The 23,122-nt window shown below is 37.0% G+C and overlaps 1 non-coding gene across 1 annotated transcript; it reads left to right on the top strand.

Moving 5' to 3' along the window:
- The first annotated feature begins 16,230 nt into the window (after positions 1-16,230).
- LOC127546170 (5S ribosomal RNA) lies at positions 16,231-16,349 on the top strand. Its single transcript, XR_007950005.1, has one exon. It is a non-coding gene; the product is annotated as a 5S ribosomal RNA (ribosomal RNA).
- Positions 16,350-23,122: the final 6,773 nt, after the last annotated feature.

Here is a 23,122-nt window from a genome sequence, read left to right as displayed (position 1 = left end):
ATCAATCAAAAGGGTAAAGTTCTTAATTTGGGAAGAGTGAAATATTTTAATCATTGGATGAAGAGAGATAACAGCCACATTGGAAATGTCTTGTGATTGGCTGAAAGAATCAGACACCATTCCAGGTATGGGCAAGATATGGTGAGACAATTAAAAACCTCAAATGCCAGGTCTGTGGTGTTCAAAAGTGGTGGGGGCAGCTAGGTGGTTAGAGCACCAGTCCCGAAGTCAGGAAGATCCGAGTTCAAATCTGACCTCAGACACTTAACACTTCCTAGTTGTGTGATCCTGGGCAAGTCATTTAACCCCAATTGCCTCAGGGTGGGAAAGCAGTGGTGATGAAATCTTAAGTTGAGGAAGAATGAGTCTCTCTTACCTTTGTCCCATATTGAATAAGTAATGATCTTATGATAACCTTATGAACTTTAAAAGGTTAGAAAATCTGGAATTCCTATCACAACTGATAGTAAAAACGCAGTCACTGACAGCAACATCTGCAATTAGAAGCTGCGAGTCACACCATGGACAAGCTAGATACAGCAAGGAAAGGTAGCTTTAGGACTCTACGTGGAGCCCAGAAGAGAGATTTAACTAAGAGGAATTTCATAAAGACTCTATGAAAGGAAAAAAAAATCCTTCCACTAAGCAGAAATTCTAAGGTTACCCTTTGACTATATGTCAAACATTCTGTTTGAATAAATTTTCCACAGGGATCTTGTGAGGGCAATAGGAGGGTTCACCTCTATTTTGTGGGGAATGGTTCTGTAAGAACTGTCCTTGAGAAATAAAAATCAGGAACATGCTAAATAATCAAAATGATATAAGAGAAGTCAGGAAATTAATAGGAATTGTGGGGGTCAATGGGGTTCTAATGGGTACAATATCATGACATCTTCCAAGATAAAAATGATTTGTATACCATTAATTATAATTTTGATAACTTAATAAAAAAAACTTTAACTTTATTTAAATTTAAATAACATAAATGTATATACACACATATTCATGTGTGTGTCTACATACACTTAATAAATACCCTTTCTAAAAAGTCATTTTGATTCATAATCAGTAGGGAAAATATTAGTTGGGGCTCATGAACAACAAAACTAGAAAATTCCCATCCCCCTCAGAGTTTTCCTAGCACCCTAGAGATAATAAGTAGTCAGTCAACTGCTCTCTGGGAGATCTGGCTAATCAATAGAAGTGCAGATTGAGGGAGTCAACCCAGAGGAGGTGTTTCAATAAAACAGAACAAACTTGGAATTTATATAATCTAGTCCCTTCCTTTTCCTTCAATATTTAAATAATGTATATAATGTAGAAGCTCTCTTGCCTTCTTTTTGTGAAGAAGTCTTGTCCTTGGCACTTGAATAAATGCCTTCTAGAGGATCTACTGAATCTACCAGTCATTCCTATAGTTCTTTTGATAACTTTTTGATATTACTGAAAAAGTTTGCCTTTTCGCCTGTTAACCTTTGCTCTAGCTACATCTGTTCCATCTCCTTTTTTGGTCATACATGTCATACATGATAGCTTTTCAGCTACTTCTCATACTCAAGTCATTGTTGGTATGTAGAGGGAGGATAGCAACCTCATTGCTGGCAGGAAAGTAGGGAAAGGTCATCAGACCCATTTGGTGATTTTCAATCTTGCTAAGTGAGGCTCTCAGGATGATCTGCATGGACCATGCAGGTCATGATGAAGGTTGAAAGGAACTATTCAAAATAAATTCCAAGAGGAAGGGCACAGGTCTAATAGAAAGGGCAATTTGTTCATCAAAGAAAAGGGTCTAGGTAGCCCATGCCTCTGAATCATAGGTATTTTGAATGGAACCAATGGAAAATAGATTGTTATACCATTTGTGGGAGCAATGTCAACTTGGTCGTCAATCTCTGAGCAAGAAGTGGAAGACAAGATGGGGAAGGGGAAGATAATATATTTGAACAAACCTGGCCAACCTCCGGTTCTACTCAAAGCAGTGGTTGGTGGAATCCAGAGCCCTGCTTCCAAAGGTCTATGGGAAACGAGCAAATAAATAAAGGTGCTGGGCACTGAATAGGGAGTGGTGATTCAAAGATAAAAATGAAAAAAATCTCTGTCCTCAAAGAGTTTTCTTGCCAGAGATGGGGCATGGGGAAAAGGAAAGAGTATATGAACAGAAGAAAAAATAAAAGACGATCTGAAATAGGGAATAAAAAGCACATATTTAGTAAGTTTACCAGAGTATAAGTCTTTTTCTTTTATTTAAGGGACTTGTGCAAATTTAAGTTAAGAAGCATTTGTGTAGAAATACATGTTTGCCCTCTGTTTAATGGCATAGTTATTACCAACACTAGTGAAAAGACAAAAAACAAAACAACTGTCAGACTTAAGTTGATATAAGAATAATGTCTTAATATGGTCTATGCTCCTAATCATATGTATTCTCCAACTGATTGTAGAGTGTTTTAGGGTTTATATTTAAAGTGATAGAGATAGTGACTGTTATTTTTATGGCATTATTAATATATGTCTGAAAATTTTAAAAATTTTTCTTTAAAGAGAGAGAATGCAAGTCACAAGCAATGGCTCTTTTCCAGAATATCATCAACCCATTGCTGCAGTGCTCCAGAATGATTCTTATAACCACAAGGGCTCCCCTTTTCCCACACAAATAACACCTGCACTTCTTCCCCAAGCCACTTCTCTGTTTTACTAAGGTCTGGTCAGATACTTCCTCCAGTCTCCCCTGCTGCCATTCTGGCCAGGAGCCAAAAGATTAGGGGAAGGAAGACAGACTTTCCATTCTCTAAAGGTTGTGATGTCACTCAACAAAAGATGGTGCCCTGCCCAAAATTATCAAACTGTGCATACCCTTTGATCCAGCAGTGTTTCTACTGGGCATATATTCCAAAGAGATCTTAAAGGAGCGAAAGGGACCCATATGCACAAAAATTTTTGTAGCATCCCTCTTTGCAGTGGCCAGAAACTGGAAATTGAATGAATGCCCACAATTGAAGAATGACTGAATGAGTTATGGTCTATGTATGTTATGGGAATATTATTGTTCTATAAGAAATGACCATCAGGATGATTTCGAAGAGACCTGAAGAGACTTACGTGAACTGATGCTAAGTGAAATGAGCAGGACCAGGAGATCATTATATACTTAAACAACAATACTATATGATGATCAGTTCTGATGGAAGTAGATATCTTCAACAATGAGAAGATCCAATTCGGTTCCATCTACACCAGAGAAAGGACTGTGGGAACTGAGTGTGATTCACAACATAGATTTTTCACTCTTTTTGTTGTTGTTTGCTTGCATTTTATTTTCTTTCTCATTTTTTTCCTGTTTGATTAGATTTTTCTTGTGCCGCACAATAATTATATAAATATGCATGCCTATATTGGATTCAACATATATTTTTACCATGTTTAACACATATTGGATTACATGCCATCTAGGGGAGGGGATGGAGGAAAGGGGGAGAAAATTGGAACACAAAGTTTTGCAAGGGTTAATGCTGAAAAATTATCCATGCATATGTTTTGAAAAATAAAAGCTTTAAAAAAAGATGGTACCCTTAAGGCCATAGACAGGGACCTTGTTGGTCAACTAGTCCAAGCTCATTGCTTATAACCACAGATGAAGAAACCAAGACCCAGAGAGAAGCCTAAGGTCAGTCTTTGTAACCAAGGTCACAAAAGGAATCAATGGCATTGCTGAAATGTGAGCCCATGTCCTTAAATTCCAAATCCAGTAGTTTTGCCACAACTTCCCAAAACTTTGATCTGAGAGGGATAATTCAATAGCAGAAGGAATACAATAATATAAAATATATAATATATATAATATATACATATATAATACAACAGTGAGTATTTATCTGACACTTTGAGACTGGCAAAACACTTTACAAATATTATCTTATTTGATCCTTATGATAACCCTGGGGAATTATTGTTATTCCCATTTTACAGATGGGGAAAACCAAGGTAGATAGTGGTTAAACCACTTACCCATGTTCACCCAGCTAGTATCTGAGGTCAGATCCAGTGCTCTGTGAACTATGACACCTCCTAGCCATCTTCACAAATCATTTATCTTCTCTGCCTCAGATTTTCCAACTACATAATTTTTTAAATTAAAATTAAAAATACACGCAAAAATAGTTTTCAACATTCACACCTTGCAAAACTTTGTATTCCAAATTTTTCTCCCTCTCTTCCTCCACCCTGTCCCCTAGACAGTAAATAATCCAATATATATTAAACATGTGCAATTCTTCTGTTCATATTTCCACATTTATCATGCTGCACAAGAAAAATCAGATCAAAAAGGAAAAAAATGAGAAATATTTTAAAAAGTAATCAAACAACAACAACAACAAAGGTGAAAATACTATGTTGTGAACCATATTCAGTCTCCACAGACTCTTTCTGGATGCAGATGTCTTTCTTCTTCACAAGTTCATTGAAATTGGCCTGAATAATTTCATTGTTGAAAAGAGCCACGTCCATCAGAATTGATCTTGTTGCTGTGTACAGTGATCTACTTCTGCTCATTTCACTTAGTATCAGTTCATGCAAGTCTTTCCAGGCTTTTCTGAAATCATACTGCTGATCAAACAGTGATCTCCTGCTTCTGCTCACTTTATTCAGCATCAGTTCATATAAATCTCTCTTCTCTGAAATCATCCTGCTAGATGTTTCTTATAGAACAATAATATTCCATAATATTCATATACTATAATTTATTTAGCTATTGCCCAAACTGTATAACTGTTATAAAAATGTGTTGCTTGCTTCTAGGAAAATGAATTGCAAGCTTCAGAGTTCCATGGCAGCCTGAAATTGTTCTGGGCCTGTCACTTCCTCAGTGTACTAAGATCTCTATGAGGAAATTGTCTGTCTCACTGGAAATAAGCAACTGCTCCCATTTGCCTGGAGATACACAGACAGTATTTGTCTATCTCAAAGGAATGATTTGCAACCAGATTCTAAGGCTGATGGATCATTCTTGCTGCTTTACACTGTGTAAGAGACAGTTTGGTATAGTGGTTAGGACCTGGGCGGAAGAGCAAGAAATCCTGAGTTCAAATGCTGCCTGAGATATCTTCTAACTGATGACATGGGACAAATCATTTCACTTCCATTCCTCACCTGTAAAATCAGATTTGGACTCACTTTTCCCTAATGTACTTGGCAGTTCTAAATCTGTGATTCCATGGAATGACTATTGTCTTTCCCATATTTAGTCAGTCTTGAAGACAAAATTATTCTCTGGCTCACGCTTGCTTTCTGTCCCAAACTAAAAATAACTTATCTAAATGTTTCATCTGAATATTCTTTCTCTAATTATTTCCTTTTTCAAATTTTGTACTATTTCATTTTTCCATATCATTTTCATCACTTAAAATATTTTCTTATCTCAAATTTAGCAAACACTTCCTTCCTCCTGCACCCCTTTTTGGGAGGCCTACAATTTCCACTATGATGAATTCTTTTTTTTTTTTTAATACTGTTAAAGTTTATTCCATATTTCTTTTTTTTTTTAATATCTTTTTATTGATAGAACGCATGCCAGGGTAATTTTTTACAGCATTATCCCTTGCATTCATTTCTGTTCCGATTTTTCCCCTCCCTCCCTCCACCCCTTCCCCCAGATGGCAAGAGTCCTTTACATGTTGAATGGGTTGCAGTATATCCTAGATACAATATATGTGTGCAGAACTGAACAGTTTTCTTGTTGCACAGGGAGAATTGAATTCAGAAGGTATAAATAACCCGGGAGGAAAAACATAAATGCAAGCAGTTTATATTCATTTCCAGTGTTCTTTCTCTGGGTTTAGCTGCTTCTGTCCATCTTTGATCAATTAAGGCTCTCTTTATCGAAGAGGTCCACTTCCATCAGAATACATCCTCAAACAGTATCATTGTTGAGGTATATAATGATCTCCTGGTTCTGCTCATTTCACTTAGCATCAGTTCATGTAAGTCTCGCCAGTCCTCTCTGTATTCATCCTGCTAGTCGTTCCTTACAGAACAATAATATTCCATAACGTTCATATACCACAATTTGCTCAACCATTCTCCAATTGATGGACATCCTTTCATTTTCCAGCTTCTAACCACTACAAACAAGGCTGCCACAAACATTTTGGCACATATAGGTCACTTTCCTTTCTTTAGTATCTCTTTGGGGTATAAGCCCAGTAGAAACACTGCTGGATCAAAGGGTATGCACAGCTTGATAACTTTTTGAGCATAGTTCCAAATTGCTCTCCAGAATGGCTGGATGTGTTCACAATTCCACCAACAATGTACACTATGATGAATTCTGATTAACACATATACATACACACATATACACACATGAACATTCAAATGCACTTCCAAATATACTAAGCTATAGAACAAGCTGGTGTGCCCATTAAAAGGAGTGAATGACAAGCGCATGAGAAGGTGATTGCCACTTGCAGGAAAACATCCTGCCACTATTACCAGTGTCTATGTTCCTACCATGACAGATCCTGATGAGGTCAAAGAAAAATTTTATAAAGAACTAGAGACTCTTATCATCAAGGTGCCAAAAGTGGAAAAGCTTATAATTCCAGGTGACTTTAATGCTAGAGTAGACATGGCAGGGAGATCTTGGGAGAAATGGAGTTGGAAACAACAGCAGCGATGGTCACTTACTATTGACGATTTGTGCATCTCACGACCTTCTCATCACCAGCACCAGAATCATTTACCTAAACACAATAAAACTTCGTGGATGCACCCTCGAAGCAAATATGGCTTTTTAGTGTGATGTTTTTAAGCCCTGTTGTCAGACGCCTTCAACGAGGATGAACATGGCATCCAGATTAGCTGTCACACTGATAGTGTGTGCTTACACAAATGCTCCCTGACCTTGTACTGGCTTTAACCCATTCCTATAATATTATTCTTCCCTACCCTTTGAAATCCCTCATTTCTTTCAAGACTCAATTTGGGGAGGGGTGTAAAAGGGGAGGGCATCTAGATGGTACCATGGATAGAGCATCTGTAAGTCAGGAGGGCCTAAATTGAAATTTGACCTCAGACACTTGTGCAACTCCACTTGGCTCCCCCCACTCCAAAAAAATTAAAAATGTATAGAAGAATTGCACATATTTAGCATATATTGAATTACTTGTTGTCTAGGGGAGAGAGTGGGGGAAAGGAGGGAGAAAAATTTGGAACACAAGGTTTTGCAAAGATGAAGGTTGAAAACTATCTTTGCATGTATTTTGGAAATAAAAAGCTACCAAAAAAAGAAAATAAAAGACTATTTTTTAAAGACTCAATTCTATGGCTACCTTCTATATCAGGAGTGCTTTACTTGGAGTCCATGAACTCCAAACCCACAAGATGGTGTGTGGATGGATTTCTGGGCATCCACAAACTTGAGTGGGGAAAAATGGCATCTTTATTTTCATCCCCCTCTAAACAAAAATAGCATTTCTTTCGCTTCTGAATGTAGACAACAAACTGTCAGTCTGAGATAGAGGTCATAGACCTTGCCAGCCTGAGGAAGGGGCCCATGATATTTAAAAAATATTAAGAATCCCTGATCTAGGTGAACTTTGCCTAATCTCACCAGTCCATCTACTGCCTTGCATACATTTTGTCTACATTCTATATATTGTGTTGACCCCCTTTGGTGTTTCCTTGGAAAAGATACTGGAGGGGTTTGCCATCCTTGTCCAGCTCATTTTTCAGATGATTAAACAAGATTAAATGACTAGCTCAGAGTCACACAGCTACTCAGTGTGTGAAGCCAGATTTCAACTGAAATCCTTCTGACTTAAGGGCTCATGCTCTATTTCTTGCCTAGATGCCCCCATATTCTATGTGTGCGTGTACATAAAATCATAGTATAATCAAGGCTAGGCAGTAGAGGCATTTGACCAATGGTGGAACTAGTTCCTCTTCTGTGGGCCCCATTCTCACACTTTTCCCCACATCCTCACCTCAGAGATGACTTCCTCTCTAATAGCCAACCTAAACTCCAAGAAAAGTTTCTCCTAACTAAACCTCAGTCAGTCTAATACTGCTGATGACGCTTGTGGGCCCAGGGAAGTCCCAGTCCAGATTCACATGGCTTAATCTTTTCCTTTCTTTGGGGGAATTAAGTTAATATTTATATATAAACCTCTGGTTTGTTTTGATCCCCCAGCTGGACAAGCCCCAGCAATTTAGAAAGAAAGCTTTCTTCTCTCCATATATATTGTGAGCAATAACTTCCCTCTCAATAGTCCTTGAGCAAATGAAATATATATGTGTGTATGCATATACATATATATGCATGTATATAGCCTCTCATGCGTTGAGTTAACCGCAAATTTCTCTTAATATTTGCTTTTAGTGACTTGGTGAATAGCACTGTAAAATATAAATTTGAAAGAAACAGAGCTAAGCTTCAGAAAAAATATAAATACTCTTCCTGGAGTGAGAGGAGAAAGTTTCATTGTAGACTCTAGACATTTTTGCTAAAGTTCAGAATGGTCCAGCCTCTCATCCCTGATTGAGAAAGCAGCTGTAGCAGTAGGAGGGGAGGTAGTAACAACTCCTAATTTCCCTCTTAGTCAACCCAAGGAGAAGCTGACTATCGTCCATTCAGGTGCTGATAATCCAGTGTTGAAGCTCTTTGGCACCTCTACTGTGGCAGAGAGTTGGCACTAGCTCCCTTACTTTCATATATCCTAGAAGCAATGCACTCTAGGCTCTTGATCAGTCCTTGGTGGGCTTACATACAATTCTTGCCTCTCCTAAGGAAGAAGTCTTTTCCTCGGTGTAATCTCAGCTCCATGACTCCCAAGGGCTTAGGTAGCCAAATGTCAGTGACAGAATATCTGCCAATAGACACTAGTGTCTCTCCAGTGTTCTTTTATAAAAAAGCACCATAAATTCACAGCCAGAAGAGCTCTTCTTTTTATTAAAGCTTTTTATTTTCAAAACATATACATGGATAATTTTTTAGCATTGACCCTTGGAAAACTTCGTGTTCCAAATTTTCCCTTCCTTTCCCCCACACTCTGCCCTAGATGGCAAGTGATCCAAAATATGTTACACATGTTAAAATATTTGTTAAATCCAATATATGTATACATATTCATACAATTATCCTGCTTCACAAGAAAAATCAGATCAAAGAGGAAAAGAATGAAAAAGAAAAATAAATGCAAGCAGACAACAATAAAAAGAGTGAAAATGCCATGTTGTGATCCACATTAAGTTCCCACAGTCCTCTCTCTAGGTGCAGATGGCTTTCTTCATCACAAGATCATTCGAACTGACCTCAATCATTTCATTATTGGAAAGAGCCATATCCATCAGAACTGATCATCATATAATCTTGTTGTTGCCATGTAGAATGATATCCTGGTCCTGCTCATTTCACTCAGCATCAGTTCATGTAAGTCTCTCCAGGCCTCTCTGAAATCATTCTGCTGATCATTTCTTATAGAACAATAATATTCCATCATATACCATATTTTTCAGCCATTCCCCATCTGATGGGCGTCCATTCAGTTTCCAGTTCTTTGCCACTACAAAAAAGACTGCTGTTGGAATCCTTACAAACTGCTAACTAATTAGAGTTGATCTAATCTTACAAGAAGATGTTTTGGGCAGAACCTGAAACAAGGTACTAAGGAGGACTAATTAATACAAGGCTTGTGTTTACACCTTTACTCATTGGAGTTCACAAGTATGCCAGCTTCACAAAGTAAACTTTGTACCTTTATGAGTTCACACCTCCCTTAAAGCTCTTTGGGCCAGAGAGCACTATGGGAGGTGTGAACACAAAGGTGTAAACACAAGCCTTGTACTAATTAGTTCTACTTAGTACCTTGTTTCAGGTTCTGGCCAAAATCTTGTAAGATTAGATCAACTCTAATTAGTTAGCAGTTTGTAAGGATTCCAACAGACTGCCACAAACATTTTTGCCCATATAGGTTCCTTTTACCAGAAGGGCTCTTTGAGACATATTGTTTCCCCTGTAAGGACGTGAACTTTTCTTAGAGAGAAACTTAAGAAGTCTTATGTGAACAGATGCAAAGAGAATTATGTAGAACCAGGAAAATGATATATGTAATGACTACAACAATGAAAATGTAAAGAACAACCACAACAGAATTAAATGCTATAAAATTAAAATGACCAAGTTTGCCTCCCCGCAAAAGATATGAAAAGAAATCTCTCCCTGCTTCTTTACAGAGATGGGGAGCTATGGGCACAGAGCACTATAAAAGATGTGAGCCTTTGCAATATCTTGATTGGTTTCATTGAATTAATTATTTATTTGTTTGTTTTAATTTTTGTTTCTCTTTTAATCTTTTGCTACTAGAACTGATTCTTTGGGAAGAGGAGGAAGAAGAGGATGAGGAGGGATGGATATGATGGGAAATATGAAGATATCAATAAAATATATTTTTAAGAAAAGAAATGGAAATTCTTTGAAGACATAGACAATCTTCATAACACTATTACATATGTTATCTCATTAGCATACTAAAATAGATCTTTAAAAGAAAATTTGAGAAAAGGCATAATACAGTTAATACAATCTCTCTCTTTACCATAGAGAGCAGGGATTGATTCTTTTGTAGAGGGGTTTTGGCCTCTAAATCAGGCACATTTTTAAAAAGATTAAAAAGTTTCTATAGGAAATAAGACTGTAAGGAAGTAATGATGCTATAAAAATTAGATTTATACCAATTTCCTTCAAGCTCCCCAAAATTACAACCACTATGTATCTGAATGGTGAGATGCAGTTTGGGATGAAAAGGGATACTTGAAAGATTTTTTAAACACATTTGCAAAGCTGATCTAACTCTCAATAGTTGAACACAAAGTATTTTTAGTCTGGGAGACTGTTTTTGATTTCTCTTTGGAAGTTATGCATGACAGGAGCAGGAAGTCTGAGCTCTGGGTTCCTCTTACGGGTAGTCAGGCTAGACCCTTAACTATAGTTGTGGTTAGGGAAAGAATAAGGGAGGTGATAGTTCCTCTATATTCTGCCCTAGTCAGACCACAATTTAAGAATTTTGTTCATTCCTGGGAACTACATTTGAGAAAGGAGGCTGATATTCTAGAGAGCATTGTGGAAGCTGCTTCTTCTTTGAAATGTAGCAACTTTTTTTTGTAGTGGTAAGGAATTGGAAATTGAGCAGATGCCCATCTGTTGAAATGGCTGAATAAGTTATGGGATATGAATGTAATGAAATATTATTGTTTTATAAGAAATGATGAAGAGGCTGATTTCAGAAAAGAATAGAAAGACTTACATGAACTGATGCTAAGTGAAGTGAACAGAACCAAGAGAACATTATTTATAGTAACAACAATGTGATGATCAATTGTACTGAACTTGACTCTTCTCAACAATGTGATGATTCAAGGCAATTCCAGTAGACTTGGGATGGAAAATGCCATTCGCATCCAGAGAGAAAACCATGGAGACTGAATATGGATTGAAGCATTTGTTTATTTGTTTGGTTTTTTCTTTCTCACTTTTTTCCCCTCTTTTAGTCTGATTTTTCTTGAACAACATAACAAATGTGGAACTATGTTCAAAAGTATTGTACATATTTAACTCATATCAGATGGCTTGCTCTTTTGAGGAGGGAGGGAAATGGAGAGAAAAATTTGGAACACAAAGCTTACAAAAATGAAAGTTGAAAACTATCTTTACATGTATTGGAAAAATAAAATACTATTGAAAAAATTTTAATAAAAGAAATGTAATCAAAGTAATAGTATAGCAGTATCCTAATGCGAAGCTTGTACTGAATGATGGCTTTGCCAAAAACCCCATCAGTTTTCCTTGAATAGAATATTCAATAAATTCTAAGTATAACATCACCCCCGCTTACATCAAATTGTACTGGCAGATTGGTTTGTGGGTTGGGATGGGGTGGGTGGTACTCTTCTATGGATTATCTTATGGATGGTTATCTTAATGAATTTCACAGTTCCACCAACAACATCCTGTCCTTTACCACACCTTCAGTGTTGACTCATCTCATCTTTTTGCATCTTTGTCAATTTGCAGGGTACAGACTGGTACCTCAGAGTTCTCAAATTTTCATATCTCTTATTATTAATGGTTTAGAACAATCTTTCTCATGATTATAGATTTCAATTCTTTTTAAGAGCTGATGGTTAATATTATTTAACTCTCTTGATTGAGAAAATCAATCCACAAGAACTAGGCAAAAATGAGAGTTTTCTTATCTGCAAAATAAGGATAATAATAGCACTTATCTTCCAGAGTTGATGTGAGAATCAATTGAGATAATATATAGAAATTTTAGCATAGTTTCTGGCACTTAATAGGAGCTTAATAACTACTGGTATTAGTAGTAATAGTAGACTTGTAATCAAGGAGATTCTAACAAGAGATGAAAATATTTGTAAAAGATTTAGCACAATGACTGGCACATAGTAGATGCTGAATGAATATTTGGTGGCAGTAGTAGTAACAGAAGTAGTAATGGTGGTGGTGGTGGTTTTGGTGGTGATGGCAGCTCCTATGACCAAGGAGCTTACTTTCTAACAGGAGATGATAATATATGTAAAGCACTTTGCAAGTGCCTGGCAGATGGGAGGTGCTATATAAATACTGGGCAGTAGGAGTGGTGATGGGCAATAGTAGCAGTAGTAGTAATAGTAGCAGTAGTCTCTATGATCAAGGAAGTTACAATCTAACAGAAGAAAATAATATCTGTAAAACACTCAGCACAGTGCCTGGCACATAGTAGGCACAATAAATATTGAATGGTAGTAGTTGTCATTGTCGTACTTGTGATAAAGAAACTTACATTTTGATAGTGGATAGATGATAATAGGTACAAAACCAGTTATATACAAGATATACCTGAGGTATATACAGATACAAGATAACCTAAGAAGTAATAATATTAATAATAGGGTGTTCGTAGAAAATGGAAAAGATTCCTGAAAAAGTTGGCAGTTGAATCTTGAAAGAATCCAGAAAATCTAAGAGGCAGATGTGGAATGAAGAATATTTGAGGTATGGAGGAAAGCCAGGGTAAAGGTAGGGACTTGGAAGATAGCACACTGTATGTGGGAATAGCTAATTGGTCAGTATGGCTGGATTGTAGAATTCATGAATGGGGAGTAATATATAAGGAAACCAAAAAGACAGGAAGAAGTTAGTGTGGGAAAGAGCTTAAATGTGAAAGTGATCCCAGAGGGAATGGAAATCCCAGAGGAATGGGATTTATTGAATAGGAAGGTGACGTGGTCAGACATGTGTAGAGGGAAGATCACTTTGGCAGGTAAACATGTAAGCTGGAGTGGAGTAGAAGATGACTTGAGACAGCGAAATCAATTGTAATTGTCCAGGTGAGAAGTTGCAAGGATCTGAAAAGGGGAAATGGCTGTGTTAGCAGAAAGAAGAGCTAACACAAGAGACGCTTTAGAGATAGAAATGAATAAAAGTAGCAACTGATTGATAATGTGGGTGACTGTGGGTGACTGTGAGTGATACAAGCAATCCTGTTTGGCGGAAGACCTTCAATTTCCTAATGTCTTCCCTCAACAGGATTACTTGTATCTCTCCCTCTCTCTCTGTCTCTCTGTCTCTGTTTCTTTGTCTTCTTTTTCCTCTCCCTCTCCCTCTTTCTCTCTGTCTCTCTTTTTCTCTCTCACTCTCTCTTTCTTTTTCTCTCTTTTATTCTCTTTCTCTCTTTTCTTTACCTATACATATACATATAGGTATATATATATAATATATATTTATGTATATATACATATCTTAGCTATATGACCCTCACAAGAACTATTTAATTCAGACATGTTTTCCCTCAATCACCAGCTTGCCTCTTCCTCCTGGCACTGGTTTTGTTCATGGAAAAATGTTTCCAGTTCATAGACTTGAAATCATCTGCTTTATTTTTATTTATGGTGATTGCCTCTTTGATTTGTTTCAGGAACTTTTCCCTAACCACAGCTGATCTAATTATCTTCTACTTTTTCTATGGTCTAACCTTTAATGTGGAGATGTAGTCTCTATTTTAAGTGGTGTATGGTGGAAGATGCTGCCTAATCTATTTTTTGGCCTATTTCCCTGAGAGTTTTTGTCAATAGAAAATTATTTCCCAATTGGGGGGGGGGGGTCTTAGATTAATCAGAGACTGGATTATTTAATTTAATTATTTCTAGTTCTTTTTTATCTGATCCAAGTGGAATGTTATCAGTTAAAATTTGATGTTTTTAAGCTTTATGGTATAATTTTAACTCCCATAATGCTTTTTTTTGTTCTTTATTCCTTTTTTTGCATTATTTTCCTCCAGTGCTTTTGTTCCTCCAAATGACTTCTAATTCCATAGAATATGGCCTTAAAAATTTGACTGATATGTTACCAAAATCTGTAAAATAATTTAAGTGGTATTATTTTTATTTCAATGATGTGACTTGACTATAAACAATGAATTACAATTATTTAGAATAATGAATCCCCAGAGCTTAGCACATAGTAGGTGTTTAATAAATGCTTATTATTGTTGTTGGCTTAATGCCAATCCATCTCTACATCAATAGTTTACTTACCTGTGATCTTAGAATTGGGTAATTCCTCCAGCGATATAGTTCGCAATGTCTCCATGACTTATTAAGTCTTTCAGCATTTTGTGATCCAAAAGCATTCATCACCCTGTGGCCAACATCTCGTGGTGATGAGTATCTCTGAGTTTATCTAAACTGGTTCTCAGGCCTACACGTCAAGAACCTGCCAAAACCCCAGAGCACTCAGGGTCACCTGAGCACCAAACTGCAGTACCAATGTATGGGAGTGTGATGGAGCATGCATGGGATAGAGCTCAACTTCCAGTGATGTCACATGCTCAGTGCTGAAGGACCCTGGGATGATGCAGTCTTGCCTCGGTCTCCCTGATGGCACCTGGGAAGGATTGGCTGCTTGACCAGAAAGAACAGCCTGATAGGTAGCCTTTAAAGAAAGAGACAACTATCCACTATCATTCTCTTCTTGCTCTTTTCTGAGTGTATGACTTGGAAACCTTGACTGATCTTTCTTGGACTTCTCACCAGTGGAAAAGAGGATTTCTTCTTCTCCTCCCCCATTCTGAAAGGTATGATAGCAGCCTACACATTAGGTAAGGAGTCCAGGTACCCCATAGGTGAATATGAGCAAAAACTGTGACCTCAGGCTATTTCTTATGCTTTGTATTTCTTTCCCTGAGTCTAAGTGACCAGTTGATCCAGAAAGGGAGGTTTCTGGTGAGAAGCAAAGAGAAACAGCTTGATCTCTCTACAATTTTTCATGAGTGTTTTATTTTTCTAAATACATGTAAAGATAGTTTTTGTATGACTGTATGTTCCAAATTTTCTTCCTCCTCCCTTCCTTCTTCCCTCCCCAAGAGAGCAAGTTATCTGATATAGGTTGAATATGTGCAATTTCTTTACACATATTTCCATATTTGTCATGTTGTGCAAGAAAAGATCTAAAGCAAAAAAAAAAAAAAATGAAAACAAACAAAAAATGAAAGCATTATGCTTACATCTATGTTCAGTCTCCATAGTCCTTTCTCTGAATGTGGATGGAATTTCCTGTCCCAAGTCTATGGGAATTGTCTGGAATCACCACATTGTTGAAAAGAACCAAGTCCATCTCAGTTGCTTGATCGATTTCTTAAGAATTTAGACTCCAGGGGCAGCCAGGTGGCGCAGTGGATAGAGCACTAGCCCTGAAATTAGGAGGACCTGAGTTCAAATCTGGTCTCAGACACTTAACACTTCCTAGCTGTGTGACCCTGGGCAAGTCACTTAATTCCAATTGCCTCACCAAAAAAAAAAAAAAAAAAATTAGACTCCTCTACACTTGATTAAGCCCAAATAAAGATGGAACTTGAATATCCTGAAGGGGAAAGAGCACCCCATGGTCACCCATCCTTAATACTGCGAAAACTTGTTAGACCTGTGCTTACAGCATTTTCTACTCTTCCTATTGGCAGGTAGTTTCAACTGTGTCCAATTCTCCATAAGCCCATTTGTGGAAGTGTTTTGCTATTTCTTCTCTAGCTCATTTTACAAATAAAGAAACTGAGGAAGAGAATGAAGCAATTTGACAAGGTCTCACAGCTATTAAGTGTCAGACAGTTCTTTCTGACTCTAGGGCTGCACTATCTACTGTACTGCCTAGCTGCCCTCTACTCTTCTTAAGAATTTGCTGCTATCTACTGCCATACCACCCTGAACACTCCCGATCTCGTCTGATCTCGGAAACTAAGCAGGGTCGGGCCTGGTTAGTATTTGGATGGGAGACCCCCTGGGAAAACCGGGTGCTGTAGGCTTTAAAAAAAAAAAAAAGAATTTGCCGTATGTGAACATTTTATATGAGATTTTTCCTAATCTTCCCCTTTCCTAGGGTCTCCCTTCCCCCCCCCACCAACATACCTACACATATATGTGCTTTCTCCCTTTATAGAACGTAAGCTCCTTGAAGGCAGGGAGAATTTCACGGCTATCCTTGTATTACCAGCAATACCCTGTACATAGCAGGTGATTAATAAAGTTCATTGAATTGAATTGAATTTATTGTCTCTTCTCTTCTAATGCAGTGCCTGGCACATAGTAGGTGCTTAATAAATGTTAGCTGGTTGATTGATTTATCTTATGATTTCTAACAACTCTTACTTCTATCATATTTTGATTCTTTAAAGCATTTTTGACCCTCACATGACATAGATAGTACAAGGACTGACATTCCTATTTTCCAAATGAGGAAACTGAGACAGAAAAATTAAATTAATAAGCTTTTGTTAAGTGCTTGCTATATAGCAGGGACCCTGCTAAATAGTAGTCCCACAGGTCATTTCAAACTCAGATCTTCTAACAGAAAGAGCTAGATTCCTAAATCTTAATTTTTAATCCTTTTTCTTCCTTTGGCCTTAATTTCCCAGCTTTGTCGTTTGGGCTAGAGAGGGCAACAGGAAGTATCCCATTCCCAAGGATGATAGAAGGAAGGGTATGAGGCTTCCCCTGAATTCCATGCCCACCCTGCAAGAATCCAAGGCCCCATAAGGATCCGACTCCTCCATCCTTCACTCAATTTTCCTTCTCCAATGAGTAGGAAAAGATCACTGATAAAAGGAAAGAGAGATCTCAGTTTCCCTTCCTACTTCCTCTTCTACCCCTGGCCTCCAAGAAAGGGGAGTTTACTTTAATAATAATTTGGTTCGCTTTAATAATAATTCTTATTTATTTAACTCCATAAAAGATTTGCAAACTTTCTCATCACAACAATAATAAGACAGACCAGGCAGGCCTTATTAGCCCCATTTCATAGATAAGGAAATTGAGAACTCAATCATTGCAACTTGCTCCTAAGTAACAGAAGGAGGTTTCATTCACAGATCTCCTGAAGGCCAGTACTCTTTCTACCCTACCCCCACCCCCCTTGCATATAGCAGAATATTACTTAAGGTGAATTTAAACTGGCTTGGTAATTGTTTCCCATATACAATTTAAACTGGCTTGGTAATTGTTTCCCATATACAGATTTCATCTTTCACTTCCATGCATTTTAAGCAAATGATTCCTCTTGCCTCCCTTCTTGTCTCCACTTCTAAGAATCCAGAACTTCCTTCAAAGTATACTCAGGGGCCACCTAATATCCAAGGCCCCTCCTCACTTCTCGTTATTGGTACTCTTTTACTGGAACTTGTTATTCAATTGTTTCAATTATGTCTGACTCTTTGAGACCCCATTGGAGGTTTTCTTGGCAAAGATACTGGAGCCATTTGCTCTTTTTTTCTTCAACTTATTTTACAAATGAGGAAACTGATTCAAATAGGTTTAAGTACTTGACTAGGGTCACATAGCTAGTAAAGTCTGATGCTGGATTTTTAACTATCCATTGCACCACCTAGCTGCCCATTTCTGAAATTATTCTATATTTATTTACTTATTCATATGTAGCCCCTTGATAAATTATAAGATTCTTAATGGCTATAAAAACTAGGCCACGTTTATCCTTTTTTATAGCTTTTAATTTTTCCAAATATATACAAAGATACTTTTCAACATTCACCTTTGCAAAACCTTGTGTTCTAAATTTTTTCTTCCTCCCTCCCTCCCACCTCCTCCCAAAGAGAATGAGGAATCCAATATAGGTTAAACGTGTGCAATTCTTGCAGACATATTTCCATATTCATCATGCTACACAAGAAAAATCAGATCAAAAGGTGAAAGAAAAAAACACAAGAAAAAAAAATAAACAAACAAGCAACAACAACAAAAGTCAAAATACTTTTCTTTGATCTACATTCAGTCTCCATAGTTCTCTCTCTGGATGAGGATGACTCTCTCCATCACAAATGTATTGAAATTGCCTTGAATCACCTCATTGTTGAAGTGCTATCTTTTCTTTATTTATTGGTATTTATTTATTCATATCTAATCCCTTGATAAAATATAAGAACCTTAAAGGCTATAAAAGTTAGATCATCATTAGCTTTAGATCTATACCCAGGACCAATATGATGAAGTCCTGAGTAACTAGTCCTGAGGGTTAGGATTAGGGTTAGGACTGAACAATTAGGTGGGATTGACTAAACTAATCTGGGAAGGGCACTGTTGGGGATTGGTTCAACCTCATAGTCTCACCTTCTGTGGAGGTCATGAGTAGCTCCACCTTGCTGTGTCCAGTCGGAAATCCAAGTTATGTCAAACTTCTGAGGTTAAATTTCTCCTATAAATCTGTTTATGGCCCACACCTTCTTCTCTGAACGCCTTTTGGATTATAGCCCACCATAGTGGAGTTCTGTCTTGTGGTGTCTTTCTCCTTCTTATAGCTAACTAACTACCTGTTGTCCCAAATTGATGTCATACTTACCATTCCTGATGTCTATTATATCTCTTCATTTTGTCTGTAATCTCTTCTCCTAAATAAACTTACCTTTTGCCAAAAAGAATAGCCATTGTGAGTTCTTTACATGGCCAAATCCTGACAATTGGTGCCTGATCATCGTCAATCTCATCATCTGGTGCTGAACTTCAAACACACTAAATATATATTTTGGGATGCTTAATCAATGTGTGTTAAATTTAATTTAATTTAATCAATGTGTGTTAATTTAATAAGGCCTCCTTATGGGGCCTTGGATTCTTGCAGGATAGGCATGGAATTCAGGGGAAACCTCATACCCTTCCATCTGTCACCCTTGGGAATGGGATACTTCCTGTTGCCCTCTCCAGCCCTAACGATAAAGCTGGGAAATTAAGGCCAAAGGAAGAAAAAGGATTAAAAATTAAGATTTAGGAATCTAGCTCTTTCTGTTAGAAGATCTGAGTTTGAAATGACCTGTGGGACTACTATTTAGCAGGGTCCCTGCTATATAGCAAGCACTTAACAAAAGCTTATTAAATTAAATTAAATTCTCCAGGCCTTTCTGAACTCATCCTGTTGGTCATTTCTTACAAAACAATAATATTCCATAATATTCATATAGCACAATTTAATTTAATTTGCTGTTGAAAGAATATTTGGACAGTTGACCTGTTCTGGAAATCACCCACTTCAAGCTAAAATTGTATCATACTGAGCACTTCTATTTTTTGGAACAAGAAGGGTTCTCAGAAAGTGGATGTCAGAATTTGGACCATCCTTTAAAAAGAAAAAAAAAAAAAAAACAACAACTGTTCCTCTTTCAGGGATGGTATTACTTTTCTGTCCATGAACCTCTTCACTTTTTTTTTTCATGGGGCTGTATTACAAACATCTCCTTTTACTACAGTTCCCCACTCTTATCTCTCAACCCGGAAATCTCTTGCATCATCTCAAAAGCTCTTGTCTGATCTCAGGCTTCCCTCTATGATGGCTATTATAGGAAATCTCTGGTTTTCCTACCTATCTACTCATTCAGTCAACTTAGTGATAACAGCTCACTTCATTTATATTATATATATATAATATATTATAATAGCTTCACTCATTTATATCATTTTATTGAAGTCATATCAGAAAGTGTTTCTCCCTTACATTGCCAGGAGACTGGTTAAGTGTAATTTAAAAAATAATATTCCTATCATCTGAGTTAGTTTTATGTGGTGGTCAACTGTGATTGGACAAAAAAAAAATATCTGATCTTGTCACTCTCTTGCACTATAAACTCTAATGGCTCCCTATTAGCCCAAATATAAACTTCTTTGTTTAGCATTTAAAGCTGATCCCAACCTTGCCCCAAGCTACTTTACCAAGCCCAAGACACTCACTATGCGGATCTGCTTGCCACTTTTCACGCTTGAAAATGAAGATGGCAGTAAAAGCGAACACTTATAGGGCACCTACTGTGTGCCAGGAACTGTTCTAAGCATTTTACAAATATTACCTTTGATTCTCACCCCAGGAGGCGGGTGCTATTATTGCCATTTTATAGATGAGGAAATGAAGGAGACAGCAGTTAAATGGCTTACAGAGGGCCACACAGCCAGTAAGTGTCAGAGGCCAGATTTGAATTCAGGTGTTTCTGACTCTAAGCTAGGTGTCCCATCCATTGCTTGCCCTTACTGTTCCTAATATTATTTCTGTCCCTTTGCATTAATTGTGTCACATGTTCTTTTCTCATATAATAGTATTTTATTTTTCCCCCAAATACATTATAAGAAAACTTGTAGTATTCATTTTGACAATATTTTGAGTTCCAAATTTTTTTTCTCTCCCTTCTCTTCTGAAGAAGATAGGCAGTTTGATCTAGTTTATGTATGTGCTGTCATGTAAAACATATTTCCATATTAGTCACAGTTGTAGAAGAAAAAACAGATCAAAGAGGAGAAACACAAGAAAAAATAAAGTAAAAATATGCTTTGATCTGCATTTAGTCTATTAGTTCTTTCTCTGGGGATGGATAGCATTTTTCATCATAAATCCTTCAGAGTTGTCTTAGATCATTGTATTGCAGAGAATCATCATGTCATTTACAATTGATTATCTTATTGTAACAAGATTATTACTTTATATCTGGTACATTCCACTTTGCTTCAGTTCATGGAAGTCTTTCCAAGTTTTTTCTGAGAGCATCCTGCTCATCATTTCTTTTTTTTTAAATAGCTTTTTATTTAGAAATTATATGCATATACTGTGACATATTTAACATGATTAGGACTGCTTGCCATCTGGGGGAGGGGGTCGAAGGAGGGAGGGAAAAAGTCGGAACAAAAGTGAGTGCAAGGGATAATGTTGTAAAGAAATTTTTTTTCAAAATAAAAAAAAATTTTAAAGAGGAAAAAAATCAACATTTTAACATGAAAAAAAGAAAAAAGATTATATGCAAGGGTAATTTTATAGCATTGACAATTGCCAAACCTTTTGTTCCAATATTTCCCCTCCTTCTCCCCCCACCCCAGATGGCAAGTTGACCAATACATGTTAAATATGTTAAAGTATAAATTAAATACAAAATAAATATACATGTCCAAATACTTATTTTGCTGTACAAAAAGAATCAGACTCTGAAATAGTGTATAATTAGCCTGTGAAGGAAATAAAAAATGTAGGCAGACAAAAATAGAGGGATTGGGAATTCTATGTAATGGTTCTTAGTCATTTCCCAGAGTTCTTTCGCTGGGTGTAGCTGGTTCAGTTCATTACTGCTCCATTGGAACTGATTTAATTCATCTCATTGCTGAAGAGGGCCACGTCCATCAGAATCAATCCTCATATAGTATTGTTGTTGAAGTGTATAATGATCTGGCCCTGCTCATTTCACTCAGCATCAGTTCATATAAGTCTTTCCAGGCCTCTCTGAAATCATCCTGTTGGTCATTTCTTAGTGAACAATAATATTCCATAATATTCATATGCCACATTTATTCAGCCATTCTCCAATTGATGGGCATCCACTCAGTTTCCAGTTTCTGGCGACTACAAAGAGACCTGCCACAAACATTTTTGCACATACAGGTCCCTTTCCCTTCTTTAAGATCTCTTTGGGATACAAGCCCAGCAGTAACTCTGCTGGGTCAAAGGATATGCACAGTTTGGTAACTTTTTGAGCATAGTTCCAGATTGCTCTCCAGAATGGCTGGATGTGTTCAAAATTCCACCAACAATGTATCGGTGTCCCTGTTTTCCCACATCCCCTCCAACATTCTGCATTATCTTTCCCTGCCATTCTAGCCAATCTGACAGGTGTGTAGTAGTATCTCAGAGTTGCCTTAATTTGCATTTCTCTGATTAATAGTGACTTGGAGCATCTTTTCATATGGCTAGAAATAGTTTCAATTTCTTCAGCTGAGAATTGTCTGTTCATATCCTTTGACCATTTATCAATTGGAGAATGGCTTAATTTCTTATAAATTAGAGTCAATTCTCTATATATTTTGGAAATGAGGCCTTTATCAGAACCTTTGACTGTAAAAATGTTTTCCCAGTTTATTGCTTCCCTTCTAATTTTGTCTGCATTAGTTTTGTTTGTACAAAAACTTTTCAATTTGATATAATCAAAATTTTCTATTTTGTGATCAGTAATGATCTCTAGTTCTTCTTTGGTCATAAATTCCTTCCTCTTCCACAAGTCTGAGAGGTAAATTGTCCTGTGTTCCTCTACTTTATTTATCATCTTATTCTTTATGCCTAGGTCATGGACCCATTTGCCCTTATCTTGGTGTACAGTGTTAAGTGTGGGTCAATGCCTAGTTTCTGCCATATTAGTTTCCAATTTTCCCAGCAATTTTTGTCAAACAGTGAGTTCTTATCCCAAAAGCTGGAGTCTTTAGCTTTGTCAAACACTAGAGTATTAAAGTTATAGGCTGTTTTGTCCTTTGAACCTTATCTATTCCACCAATCAATTAGTCATTTCTTAGCAAATACCAAATGGTTTTGGTAACTGCTGCTTTATAATATAATTTTAGATCTGGTACAGCTAGGCCATCTTCATTTAATTTTTTTTCATTAATTCCCTTGAAATTCTTGACCTTTTGTTTTTCCATATGAACTTTGTTGTAATTTTTTCTAGGTCATTAAAATACTTTTTTGGGAGTCTGATTGGTATAGCGCTAAATAAATAGATTAATTTAGGTAGTATTGTCATCTTTATTATATTTGTTCGCCCAATCCAAGAGCCTT

Source organism: Antechinus flavipes, chromosome 1, assembly GCF_016432865.1.
Source record: "Antechinus flavipes isolate AdamAnt ecotype Samford, QLD, Australia chromosome 1, AdamAnt_v2, whole genome shotgun sequence".
Lineage (NCBI taxonomy): Eukaryota > Metazoa > Chordata > Mammalia > Dasyuromorphia > Dasyuridae > Antechinus > Antechinus flavipes.
This window is presented reverse-complemented; position numbering and strand designations above follow the sequence as displayed.